The 14,063-nt window shown below is 42.9% G+C and overlaps 1 protein-coding gene and 1 long non-coding RNA gene across 2 annotated transcripts in view; both read right to left on the reverse strand.

Moving 5' to 3' along the window:
• Positions 1–14,063, reverse strand: part of TBC1D1 (TBC1 domain family member 1) — a 207,145-nt gene that overhangs the window by 143,857 nt on the left and 49,225 nt on the right.
• Positions 327–2,222, reverse strand: LOC111825962. Its single transcript, XR_002829199.1, has 4 exons — positions 1,913–2,222; positions 1,642–1,795; positions 1,077–1,553; positions 327–999 (listed from the first exon to the last, which is right to left on the reverse strand). It is a non-coding gene; the product is annotated as an uncharacterized LOC111825962 (long non-coding RNA).

Here is a 14,063-nt window from a genome sequence, read left to right on the forward strand (position 1 = left end):
GAATTAGTTAGCCATGTCACAAGTTAGGAGAAAATCAGATGCAAAGGCTCTGTGAGTGGAAGGAGGAAAATATCTTTGTGGGTACCAGAAAGTGAGGTACCAAGAGCTGGAGCCTGGCTGGCATGGCTCAGTGGTTGAGCATCGATTCCCAATCATGCCCAGGTTTCCAGCTCCATCCCCAGTGTGTGTGTGTGGGGAGGGGGGGGGGGGGGGGGGGGGGGAGGTACGGGGCATATAGAGGCAGATAATCAATAATTCTCTCTCATCATTGATGTTTCTATCTCTCTCTCTCTCCATTTTCCTGCCTCTCTGAAATCAATAAAAAAAAATTTTAAGTTAGAGCTGGAGATAAAAGCAAGGAAAGGATTACCCAAGGTCTGAAAGGCTGTGGTAAGGAGTTTGACTTTATCCTAAACATAATGGGGGAATTCTTGGTGGGTTGGAGGAGAGGAATTGCTAGTACATGGTTCAATTCTTTACTCAGTCACTCTGATCACTATATGGAGAATGGGATATTGGGGGGCCGGATGCAAACAAGAAGCCAGTTCTCCAGTTAGAAGGCTATAATGGTGGTGGCTTGGATTAGGCTGGTGGCTGGCAGTGAAGATTAGATAGAAGCTGATGGATTCCAGATATAATTTGGAAATAGAACCAACAGGACGTGCAATTGGATGGAAGGTAGGGCATAGTGAGAGAGAGGAATCAAGAATGACCATGAGGTTAAAAACATGAATAAGAAACCATCTACAATTACTTCTCAAACATTTTATGATTTGCCTTGAAATTTTTAACTGAAACCCTCTTCAGTGAGTAGTGTGAGGGGAAGAGAAGGCCACGAAATCGTGGCTCTTCTTCAAGGAACAGGATGACAGTGCAGAACTGAGACTTTGTATCTTTTCTGGGGGTCAGTCCTCAGCATCCTTTGGTTGGGAAGGAATCTGGAACCCTTGGTATCTAGCTGCCTCGATGGTTCTCAACCAGTCACATCCAGTTGGTTTCCTGTGGAATAAGACGTTCAGACGTAACTACCACCCACTTTCAGTAGCAGCAGCAAAACGAACATGTCTGATACATACTCACTAAATCCTGGAATTCAGCAACCACAGAGGAACTCCTCAAGCCTCACAGATGATGTAGACCCAAGACCTTCCGTCATCAGAAATCTGACTCTATCTAAGCTTTGTACAGAATCCAAGGCATGGGCATAAAGCTGCTTAAAGTTATAAGACGTCAGAAGCAAAATGAAAAGTCATGTATATTATTGAACTGTGCAAACAGTTTAAGATCATCAATGTCTGAGCCACAAGCATGCTGCCAATTTTTTCAGCATTCTACTTATCTTTCGATCTTTTGATTGTGGGCCCTGGCTTCTGGGACCTCCCTAAGGCTTCTATCTGGTTGATGCCAGACTGGGACGAGAAGACGTGGGAAGCTCTTGACCTGACCCTGGCCTTTCTCCTTTGCTATTTCCTGTCTCCTGTTTTCTTTGCAAGAGCAAATATTGTTCGCACATCCCCAAAAGTAGGAGCCTTGGGTTAGAAGGAGTATGGAACCTGGGAGAATAAGAAAGAACACGACCCACTTTATATTGAAATAAAATGTTAATTACAGTAGAAACCATTGTTGGAATAGCTAACTTACACGCCTAGATTGTGATCTGGGAGCCAACAGGACCTCATGCAAAGAGCAGAGGCCTAAGGTCAGACAGAGCCGGTGGGGATCTCAAGGTACCACTTGAGAGCTAGGAGACTTGGGCAAGGTTACAAAACTTCCAAGCACCTATCTTCCAGGCATTCTGAAATGATCAAAAACCATTTAGGTAAAGAGCAACCATAAAGAAATACCAGCTGCCTTTATAGCATTTCCTAACTTATAATGTACTTTTGCCTACATGGTTTCACTTCCTACTAACCTTTAGTAAATTCAAGTCTTCCATTGTTGACTAACGCAGCGCCCCAAAGTTCTTCTTATTACAAGATGTCAACTATGTCTCACCGTGACTTCCCTCATTGGTAGAGCCGCAGTGATGAGTAGAGTCACAAGACCTGTCTGGGCTCAGTGGTGATGTCCTAGGTAATGTGAGCACTATGGGTACAAGAGTGTTGTAAGGACTGCATATAGTTGCCAACCCTACTCCAGCCTTGTCTCTTGATGGACAGCAGCTAAGTGTCACTTCTCTTTCTAAGGCCGTGAGATAAGCTGAAGGCAGTTTTGCAGGGGGTTCTTTCAGTTCAAAGATAAATATGCTTGTTCTCTAATTCATTCCAGGAATCTCTGAAACATGGCCATCTGAGTGCCTATATTTGAGTTCATGTGCAAAAAAAGCCCACCTGTTTATTTGCATAACGCCCACCTCCAAAACCAAAGGCCATTCAAAGGCACCATTAGAATTCTTACTCTGAAGCTGAGACAGCAAGCTAGTCTGTGACAGAGCCCTAACTGCATCTGGTTTATCAAGTGATTCATTTAACTGCTACATGGAGCTTGAGAACTCAAGTGCCAAAAGGGCTCAGGCAGCAAATGTAAATATGTGAATGGCAGGTGGAAGGCAATGGGGCTGGGGAGACTGGTGTAATAAACTGCGCATGCCAGTCTGCAGGCATTCAAATTGAATGGCTTTTCTTTAAACACTATGGAAGATAAATAAAAATATATCTACTAGTATAGGACACCTGTCTGCTACTTTGCTCCAATATACCATTAGCATCTTTTAAGTGTTTTGACACATTCATTTTCTAAATGAATGGCCTGAAAATGGTTCTCTGATTTGGAAAAGTAAAAGATACAGGAAAAGCTTCCTAACGAAGGAATAGACAAGGACTTGTGAGGTCTAGAGGTGTGACAGCAAATCCAATCCAGGAGAGCTTTCTGGAGGAGGTGGCAGTGAGCTGGGAGAGATGAAATGCTTCAGTTAAGCAAAGAAGAGAAAAACCTCTCCAGATAAAAGAAATGGAAATGGGCAAAAAGAAGAGAGCTTAGAGAACTTTGGAAAAGTACTAGTAAACAGTCCCATTTTGTTAAAGAATGGGATACAAAATTTTTGACTTAGAGGAAAAAGTATGAAAAATCATCTGAGACCAGATGGTCAAGGCCCTGGACTGCCAAGCTAAGGCGTTTGGCAGGTATTGGTTGGGGTTGGAAGGTGGACAGGCCAGAGAGCTTTTGAAATGAAATGGCCTAATCAGAGAATGGGTTTTCCAGGTGATAAATCTCCTGTTGATCTCACAGACTTTTTCTTAAGCATACTTTTTCCCTTGAGAATTTCAATCTGAAAAATCATGCCATTATTCTTAGCATATGTTTGTAAAAGTAAACTTAATCACCATAAATGTAGAAAAAGGGGCATTAAGATTAGTAGCAAACCCACCACATGTGGCCATCTGTTGCTGTGGCTCTGAGTAGAGATTAGAAAAAAAAAAAAAGAAGCATTTTTAAAAAACATAGAGGCTATAGCTAAAAATCATATTTTCCAAGGTAAGTTTCCACCAGTGACTACTTATCATTTTACTTGTCTGGCATTTTCAATAAAATACACCATCTACAGGCCATCACGAACAGCTATCATCTGTTGGATTATAAATAGTATGAATTAAAAAGGAAGAAACAGAGGAAGGCAGGAGGGAGGAAAGGCTATGCCACTTGTCAGGAAATGTAAATCAAATGTCAGAATTGACCTTTTTAAAAGTAATGATGAAGAAAAAAGAAAAACATCAATCTCTTTTGAACTTTTATGAACAAGTGCTGGAGGTTAAAAAACATTAGAATTTGGAGTAAAAAAAGGCTATATTACAATATCAACTCTCTCCCTTTATTATGCACTAGAGGCCTGCTGCACGAAATTTGTGCATGGGTACGGTCCCTAGGCTTGGCCTGTGATCAGGGCAATCTTCCCCGACTGCCAGCAGCCGGCCCCACGTCCTGCTGCCATCCACCCTTGGTTCCCCGTTTGCCATCGGGCAATTGGAGCCTGCAGGCCGAGGGGAGGGACCAAGAGGTGGTCAGTGTGCCTCATAGCAACTGGTTGAGTGGTCGTTCTGGTTGTTCTGCTGTTCGGTCTATTTGCATATTACTCTTTTAAATATATAGACTAGAGGCCCGGTGCACGAAATTCGTGCATGAGGCGGGGGGCCTCAGCCCGGCCTGCACCTTCTCACAATACAGGACCCCTCTGGGGATGTCCGACCGCCGGTTTAGGCCCGATCCTAAACCGGTGGTCAGAAATTCCTCTAACAATCCAGGACCACTGGCTCCTAACCGCTCGCCTGCCTGCCTGCCTGATTGCCCCTAACCACTCTGCCTGCCTGCCTGATTGCCCCTAACCACTCTGCCTGCCTGCCTGATTGCCTCTAACCACTTGCCTGCCTGCCTGATCACCCCTAACCACTCCGCCTGCCTGCCTGCCTGCCTAATCGCCCCAACCACTCGCCTGCCTGCCTGATCGCCCCTAACCACTCCGCCTGCCTGCCTAATCGCCTCTACCCACTCGTCTGCTTGCCTGATCACCTCTAACCACTCTGCCTGTCTGCCTGATCACCCCTAACCGCTTGCCTGCCTGCCTGCCTGATCACCCCTAACCCCTCTGCCTCCCTGCCCGATTGCCCCTAACTGCCTCTACCTCAGCCCCCACCACCACAGCTTCATCAGGAAGGATGTCCAGAATGACGTCCAGAAGGTCGTTCGGCTGTCTAGTCTAATTAGCATATTACGCTTTTATTATTATAGATTCTTGTGATGATAAATTGGCTTATCTCAAAAGGGTGATAATATTTGCTCCTTTAATGGTTGTGAAGAATAAAAGCATTGCATAAAATTATGTCTCGTGTACTTTCGGTTCTTTCCTTCCTTTGGAAAGGAAGGGATTTGCCTGCCACATTGTGCTGGTGTGGCCATGGGCATTATACCATCGCCTCAGCTGCTTCCATTCCCCTAACCCATGAAGGGAATCCATGTGGATGTATGTAGTCAGTTTGGGGCTTCATGAAAGGGGAGGGAGGGAGGGGTGCAGACAACCCCAAAGACCAGATAACAGTAATCCTGTATGTTTCACTGTGGCATACATCGAGTGACTTCTCTGGGGGAATGCATTCCTATACTCCCTTTCTTTAGATTAATATTAAAATTAGTTGACACCATATGAGGTCAAGGGGGAAAGACACAGAATGGAATTACAGGGAAAAGCCATTTGGAGATTTTAAATGTGCTAAAGCAAAATACGATGAGGCTAATAAGCTGGAAATTCATTCATTTATCCACAAATATTTACTGAACACCTATTGGGGGCCAGATACTGTGTAGGCTGTGGGGATACATCTGTTAACAAAACATACAAAAATCCCTGTCCTCACAAAACGTACGTCCTAGTGAAGAGAGAGGCAGACAACCATAAAAAAATTCTTAATGCCATAGAAGCGACTGCATAGATTATAATCTAAATACACAAATAGAAAAAATGGAAGGTGTCACTCTTTAGGTAAAGCCCTCTGATCGTGAACCCGGTTATTCCTGGAGCATGAGCTGATCATGACAAATGAAGGGTAAAGATTTTGGGAGGAAAGAGTAGCAGTGGAAACTGCACATTGCAGACTAATGTGAATAGTGTGGTTATGAGAGAAAAAAAGGCGAGAGGTCTGTATGTGTGCCTGCATCTCTCCACACGTCTACATTACTTAGAAAACAAATGAGGGAGGCACATGTTCCAGAATCCAGATGGAAAGGACAATTCCTTTTTCATTTTTCACGATTTCTTACATTTACCAGAATATAAGTGGCTTTTAATTTGCTTATGCTTTACCATATTTTTCAGATAAAAATAAAAATAATTAAAGATGGGTGAGATGGTTCTATATGTACTGACATAGAAATCAGTTTTTGATAAATTAAAAAACAAAATCTAGGTTACAGAGCTTTGCATCCTGCGATCCTATATGTGGAAAATACATAGACTTTTTATTTTTTTAAATTCTTTATTGTTGAAAGTATTACATATGTCTCCTTTTTTCCCCCATTGTCCTCTCCCTGCTTGCTCCTGCCCCCATCACAGGCCCTCACCTCCCTATTGTCTGTGTCCATTGGTTATGCGTATAGGCAGGCACACAAGTCCTTTGGTTGATTTCTTACACCCCCTCCCACCCTCCCCTGCCTTCCCTCTGAGGTTTGATGGTCTGTTCCATGCTTCTAATTACATTGACTTTTTAAAATGTCAACTAGTGTTAGAGCTGAGAGATTATCCCACCACAGTCGCAGCGCAGCATCTCTGAGTCCTCTCCCTTCCTCACCACCTACGGCATCGCTAAGTGACGGCTTGTGTATCAGAATGCCCTTCCCAATGTATCCCCTCCTTCCCATTCCACGTGCCACTGTCCTAGGCCAGCCCTCATCAACTCTCACTTGGACGACTGCATAAGTCTCCTTTGTGGTTTCACTCCATCCTCCACAGGCTAGATTTACTGCTCAAAACACAGATCTGATTATGTCACTGTCTTGATTCTCCATGACAACTGGATCAAGCCCAGTCTTGGCATCGCTTCCAAGAATCGTCCAAATCTGGACTCACCGACCTGTGGTGGACAATGCTTCCTACCTAATCACAATCCCCCCTTCCTCTTTACGACCAGAACCCTAATTCTGTTCAATTAATGAACAAAGGCATGTGATCTCAGGCTTTATCCCAGGGATACTCAGAAAATGACACATAGTAGGCAATCCACTTTTTTAAACTAAATTAATGAATGGTATAAATTAGTCATGTTTATACCATTCCTCTTCCCAAGTGATTTGTCTACAAGTCAACACATGTCTCAGTCCTGGGCAATAAGATAGTAGACGAGTGGAACTCACTTGTACAAGGAACGACAGTAGCCTCTTGGAGCCATGAGGTCACAAACCAAAAGGCCAACATCAATATGCTAAAGAGGGCAGCGTGTAAGGAGATGAAAGCTTGTATTATTGATGATATAGATCCAGCCACTCTGGAACGGCTTACCTCTAAATCCTGAGATAAAAGCCTGTGATATTAATGATTTAGATACAGTCATTCTGAAACTGCTTCCTACTAAATCCTTATTAAGTGAGATGTCAAAATATCTTTATTGCCTAAACTGGAGTTTAATGTGCCTACAAGTCACTTGGAAATCTCATTAAAAAGGAAATTCTGACTAAGTAAGTCCAAGGCAGAGCTCAAGACTCTACATTAATAACAGGCACCCAGGTAACGTTGCCATCTGAGGACCACACGTTGAGGAATGGGGATATAAGCCACCATAAGTTGGGCATTCTAGTCCTTTAACTGGACTCGTCCTTTACTGGCTACCGTCCCTCCCACATGCCAAGCTAACCACACTAACCTTCCCACCTTCTCAGCATATGCAAACAACCTCCCCGGCTTGGCTCGTGCCCTGGCTCCCTTGAAGGAGTTCCTGTAGATTTTACCACTATTCTGCACACCAGCTTCGCTCACTTTTCTCACGCATCAACCTTACTTGTACTTATTTCCAAATGTTTCTCTACAGCTTCTTATTCAAATAATTACTATGCAATTAGAGTGACATGTTTAATAAGCAAAGTGATTTTGAAACACCTCAAAATCACTTAGTTGCGAAATGATTGGATTCCTTAGTAGGTTTCATATAATACGTTATATAATTGGCTGGGTTCCGTTTCAGTGATGGGGGAATTAAAAACTACATAAACAGTGTTCTACTGGCAGTAATGACATGTGTGTGCCCCTCCTTAATTAAGCCTGAATTGCAATGACACTTTGATGCTTTTTTTATACAGTTTGCTATTAATACACATCAACTTAAAACTGAGTTCAGAAGAATTATTCACGATCACTTCCAGATTATAAACACCATCCCTCTCTTATCCATCCAAGAAATTCCTACCTGATTCTATGTTATTAATTAACAACATGCTTTTCATAACACACTGTATTCCCATGGATCTTTTTAATATTATTTCAAATTTTAACATTTATAGTTTTCAATCCCAACTTGCCAGAAAGGGCCTCAGATACTTGATGTGAAGGTGAGATATGTCTGTGTGCCAGAGTGGGAGAGAAATGTAGGAGAATTGTGTGGGTCACCTGGAGCTGTACAGACCTTGAACATCGATCACCCCACGATGATGATTGCAAATCATCAATCACATGTGCTGATTTGCTTTGATTTCCACTGTAAATCAGCACAACTTACCGGCAGCCCCACTCAACTCAAAACCATCACATGATCTGTGCAAAGGACATAAGGGACAACGGGAAAACCAGGGCTCCAGAGATGGGGGTTTTAATTCAAATCTTACCAATGACTTTGCACAAGAATATCAGCCTTCCCACAAACTCAACAGAACTCTAAGTCACATACTGTAAAACTCTAAAACTGCCCTGTGCCATGCACAACTGATTCAGTGAAGAACTCAGCAGAAAACTCAAGGAACAGGATGAAGATGCAGAGTAAACGGTCATCTCAGGGCCACTGGTGTCCACTGGTATGAGCCAGACCAGAGACTCTGTGACAGTTTCGGCCTTACTGCTGTTTTCCACCATCTCCTACAGTAATGATGAGCAATCCAGGGAAATGATGAGCAATCCAGGGAAATGATGAGCAATCCAGGGAGAGACTTTACTCATAGCCTGAGGACTCTCAGCTACTCAAGTATAGATTTATATACTCAGAGGGTAAGGGCCATTGTGAAGTACATGTCTATTGTCAACGAACTTCACCGTGACATTCTACACGCTAAAACTCTTAGCTGAATGACCCACTCCTCTGAGCAAACACAATGACCTCTTTCTAGATCTTCAGCGTTTTCTTCTCCTGGACAAACACTCTAACTACTTTATAGATCCCAAGTGCTTTACTGAACGGATACTCTGATGGCTTTCAAATGTTTGTTCTGAACATCCTTTCCAAGTACTCTTTGAAGTTTGCTAATTTATGACCATAAGATTCACTTTCACATTTTGCTGAGTGTCACCGCATCTTGTCTTCCCCAGCTGAGTGTCATTCCCTCAAGCTGACCATATAAAATAAATATTGCAGGGTGCCTTAGGTATATATCAGGAACAAAAAAGAGCTTGTATTCTTGATACATTAAGGAATTAGGTTGTAGTGGTTCCCACACTCTATAATGCAGTCCTATATAGCAGCAAAGTTTTGCTTACAAATTTTTGAAACTTTTTTTCACACTTTTAATTATGGTCCGGCCGCTGTGGCTCAGTGGTTGAGCGTCAACCTATGAACCAGAAAGTCATGGTTCAATTCCTGGTCAGGGCACATGCCCAGGTTACAAGCTCGATCCCTGGTGTGGGGCATGCAGGAGGCGGCCGATCAATGATTCTCTTATCATTGATATTTCCCTCCCTGCTCCCTTCCTCTCTGAAATCAATAAAAATGTATTAAAAATAAATAAAAATAAAACTTTTAATTATGGAAATTTTCAAACAAATAGACAAGTAGAGAAAATATTACAATCAACTCCCAGGTTCCATCACCCAACGTCAAAATTGTTAACTCAGGACCAATTTTGTTTCATTTATATCCACACCCACCTCTGTTCCAGATTATTTTAAAGACAATCCTCAACATATTATCTCATTTATAAATATTTTAGTAAATAGCTCTAAAAGATCTGAACTCTTTGTAGTTCGTGCTGTTTAACTATTAAAGACAACAGAATTTCAAATCAAGGTTCAAACTGGGGGGAAATGCACAGTATTGGTCAACCATTTATATTTCTCACTTATATAAATAACAAAAATAATCAATTTATTATGAAGTTTTCCTGCAAAGAAGGCATTAAGGCACTTTTCCATGAATGGAGGAAAAAAGATCAGCTATGCAAATATCAACATGCTCTGTATCAGGCACACTACTCTTTTACAAAGATTAACATAAAATGCTCATGACAACACTTTGTGGTAGGTTCGGTGATCATTAATGCCCATTTTATAGATGAAGAAAAGGAGGCACACAGAGGCGAAGTCATGTACCATGGAGGAGCAGAACAGCAGAATCACACCAAGCCCATGACCTCGTCACGTCATCAGTCAGTCATAATACAGTGTTAAATAGCATTGTCCTGGCTTCTCAATTTGGTTCTCCCAAAAAGAGATCCTGAGAAAAGGAATTGGGAGCAGGGAGTTTGTCAGGTTAGAGATCCCAGGAAGCTCAAGTGAGGACGACGACACAGGAAAGAAAGAAAAACCAAGAAGGGTGTGGCAAAAAAAGGACTACCTCTGAGGGCAACCGGGGTTCAACTCCCCTGGGGAACCTTCCGAGGAATCATGGAGAATAGGGGTCAGCAAACCACAGCTGTTGGGGTCAAATCCAACCCACTGGCTTTTTTTGTAAATAAAGTTTTATTGGCACACAGCCAGGCTCACTGAAACAGTTGCAACAGAGACGACTGTATGACCTGCAAAGTTGAAAATGTTTTACTATCTGAATCTTAAGAGGAAAAGTTGCTGACTCCTGATGTAGAACATCTGGGAGGAAAGGGGGAAGCTGAGTACTTATCTCTCTCATTAGTTCAGGGTTGCCCTGGGGTCATTAGATCCCTCGCGCTGCCAAGGGGGCCTTCCAGCAGTCTGAGGAGAGCCCAGTGGCTCCTGGGAATCCTCAGGCTGAGAAGCATGGAGGCCTGATGGTTAAAATGAGAAGCTGCCTGCCCACAGTTGTGGGTGAACTCAGAGGTGGGTCAGAAATACAGCCACACGCTGCCAGTGTGCTGCAAACGACCCCTCTGGGCCTGAGAAGCCTCTTCTCTAATAAAGATAACAACCACATTTAGTGTAAAGATTATATTGGGGACTGCCAGGCAGATAGGATGTGCTCATTGAATGTTATCAGTTATTTTGCAAATAATTGTCCTAAACACTAGTACTAGGAAACAGAATTATTGGTGCCCGTAGCCTAAGCCCAAATTCTTTACCACAGAGGAAAGTATTTCAAGAGTCCCCACATCTCTTGTTAAATTCAAAATAAACCAAAAGGCCTACAAATGTATGAAGAGCCTTCTGCTGGTATGGTATTTGTGCCTGTGATTGACACCTGCCTCTCTCTTTACCAGGTAAAATAACCATCAGTTGTTTAAATAAAACTGATTGAGAAGAGCAGCACTATCCATAACAGCCAAAAGGTAGAAACAACCCAAGTATCCATCAAGTGATGACTGGATAAACAAATGTGGTCTATCCACGCAATGGGATATCATTCACCATAAAAAGGAATGAAGTACTAATATATGTGATAAGATGGATGAACCTTGAAAACATTATACTATGTGAAAGATGCCAGACACAAAAGGCCACATGTATGATCTCATTTATATGAAATGGCCAAAAGAGGCCAATCTATAGAGACAAAAATTGATTCCTGGTTTTCTGGGGCTTGGGGGTTGAGCAGGGAAACCAGGAGGGTAGGAGGGGAAGATGAAGAGTTACAGCTGATAGGTACAGTGTTTCTTTTTGGGGTGCCCTTTTGGGGTGCCAAAAAGGTTACAGAATTAGAATGCGGTGATGGTTGCAAAATCCTATGAACATACTAAAAACCACTGAATTGTACACTTTAAATGGGTGAATTTTATAATACGTGAGTTAAAACTGAAAGAGAAAAGGCAAGTTCTTGTACTTAAAGAATGACCACAAAATGTTCTCAGTGCAAGCTCTTCCCATGCCCGCTCTTCTGTTCTGGACTTGCTGCCTCCCTGGTACATTGTCCCTTATGATCCTCTTTCTGGGCCAACTCATTCTTCTAGCTCTGCCTTGACACTCTTTCCCACTGTGGGGTTCAGGTCCTAGCGTTAGACTGCATTCTACCCAGACCACCAGCTGGCTGTGTGACCTTGGCAAGTTACATAACTTATCTGGGCTTGTTTCCTCATCTGGGAAACAGATAATAATAGTGCCTACCTTATAATATTGTCATTATTATTAACTAACATTTACTGTGTCTCACAGGCCCTGTTCTCTTTTGGGGAGTTTTTTGTTTAGCATTTTTTACAGTACACTGCACATATTTAAAGTGTACAATGCGATGTGTTTTGACATACGACCATATCTGCAAAACGAAATACAACTTACCCCAAATTTCCATCACGCCAAAAAATTCTTGTGCCACTTTGCAAACTATCCTTCCCTCTACCCATCCTCAGGCAACCGCTGATCTGTTCACTTCATTATAGATTAGTTTGCATGTTCTAGAGTTTTATGTAAACTAAATTACATAACATATAATTTTTTGTTGGGGCAAAGGGGTGTGTCAATCAGCATAATAGTTTTGAGATTTTCCAAACAGCTATGTGCATTCCTTTTATTGGTGAATAGCATTCTGCTTGCCGCCTACAGGTGGTCATCTGGGTTGGTTTCCGTTTCTGGGCTATTTCCATTTAGGGCTATTACTATAAAGTTGCCGGGCGCATTGGTGTACAAGACGTGTGTGGATGTGTATTTTCATTTCCGTGTAGAAACCTGGGGCTGTAAAGCCCAGTAGAGCACCTGGCTCCTGGCCTGTGGGCTCAGCATGGCCACAGCTTCCACTGCGACAGGCCCTCTCCAGACACCACGGTCCCTGCTGCTCCCGCCACAGCTCCCACTTCTCGTCATGAGGCCGCCACGACTCAGCTTCCTCCTTCTGCAGCTGACCCTGCAATGCCCTGTCACCGTCTAGCCTCTCCTCGGAGACAGGACGGAGCTGTTCACTTCCTGCTCAGACAGAACAAGGGTATTATTTGAACAGATTCAGATGGTACTGGGTTTCCCAACATTCCTGGCCCACTGAGGACTGTGCGGGGAAACAGTCAAGACACCAAGGCAAGAGCAAATTCAGTTCAAATGAAGGCATCCAGGCTTATTGCTTTCATCTTTTTTTAACTGGTACCTCCTTTTAAAAGCCAAATCTCTGGCTTCCTGTCATATTCATTATAATTTTGCAATAATCACACATTGTAAAATCATATTTTTAATGAAGACCCTTCTCTGTTATCAACACCCAACAAAGTCCATGAATTTTCAAATGAATCGCAGTTACCTTTCCTTTTGGCTGTAATTGCAAACTAGAATTGTCTCAGTTAAGTCACATTTTAACATTTCAACCCATGTCAATTCCTTAGCTTCTATGATAAAGACCTAAATTGTATCCCATTTCGTGAGTATCAAACAGAACTGCTACCAGTGTAGGTACAAATAGGATTTTGATGTCAGACTTAAAGATTTCTTTATGGGAACCGTGGATGTCACTTCTTAATCCTACTGAATCTGCTCCCTTCTGTGTAGAAGTGCTGTGGGCTGATCATTTGGTAAAGAAGAAGCATGTGGCAACATCTTTCACTGACTTACACACGGGCGTGTCACAATACAGAGCCACGCAGACTGGCACGAAGTGCCGGCTTTCGCTTTTAGACACTGGATTCCAGACCAAGGCCTGTGTCGGGGCCAATCTCAGTGACCGGTGTGGGTCAGCCACGTCACAGCCTGAGATGCATTTATCCGACCTCACTCAACTATATTCTGCAGTTTACAACTTTAACATATGGTTTGTCATCTATTTCTTACAAATAAGATGTTTAACAACTAGTTCTACGCTGTTAAAATCCAAATTGCCTATTTGAGCAAGAACTTCTCAGATCAAGAAGTCTTGTGTTTCACTGCCCAGCCACTGGGGGGCACCTGAGCGCTGCTTCCCAGGTACTCCAGACCTGCAGTCAACACTGGAAAATTAATAGCTACACACCCAGAACAGCTTCCCTGGATGTCAGTTGAGGATGGGTTCCTACTAGAACTTTATTTCTTTAAAATTTCAGCAAAATATTATTTCAGATAATTTTTGTGTTGTGGTGTGTGTGTGTGTGTGTGTGTGTGTGTGTGTGTGTGTGTTTGAGAGCAGAACTCTGGAGCAGGAGGCTGTCCCCTGAGCACTCAGATCTATCAGGGCAAAGGCAGAGTGAGTTCCCTCCTCCAACAGAACCCACATTGCTCTCACCCATCAAAATGGCATGTGCCATGTCATTGTCTTAGGCCTCCAAGCAGCCACTTAATTTCCAAGGAAAAGGTATGAGACAACAAACTT

The sequence above is a fragment of the Myotis lucifugus genome, unplaced genomic scaffold (assembly GCF_000147115.1).
Source record: "Myotis lucifugus unplaced genomic scaffold, Myoluc2.0 scaffold_48, whole genome shotgun sequence".
NCBI lineage: Eukaryota > Metazoa > Chordata > Mammalia > Chiroptera > Vespertilionidae > Myotis > Myotis lucifugus.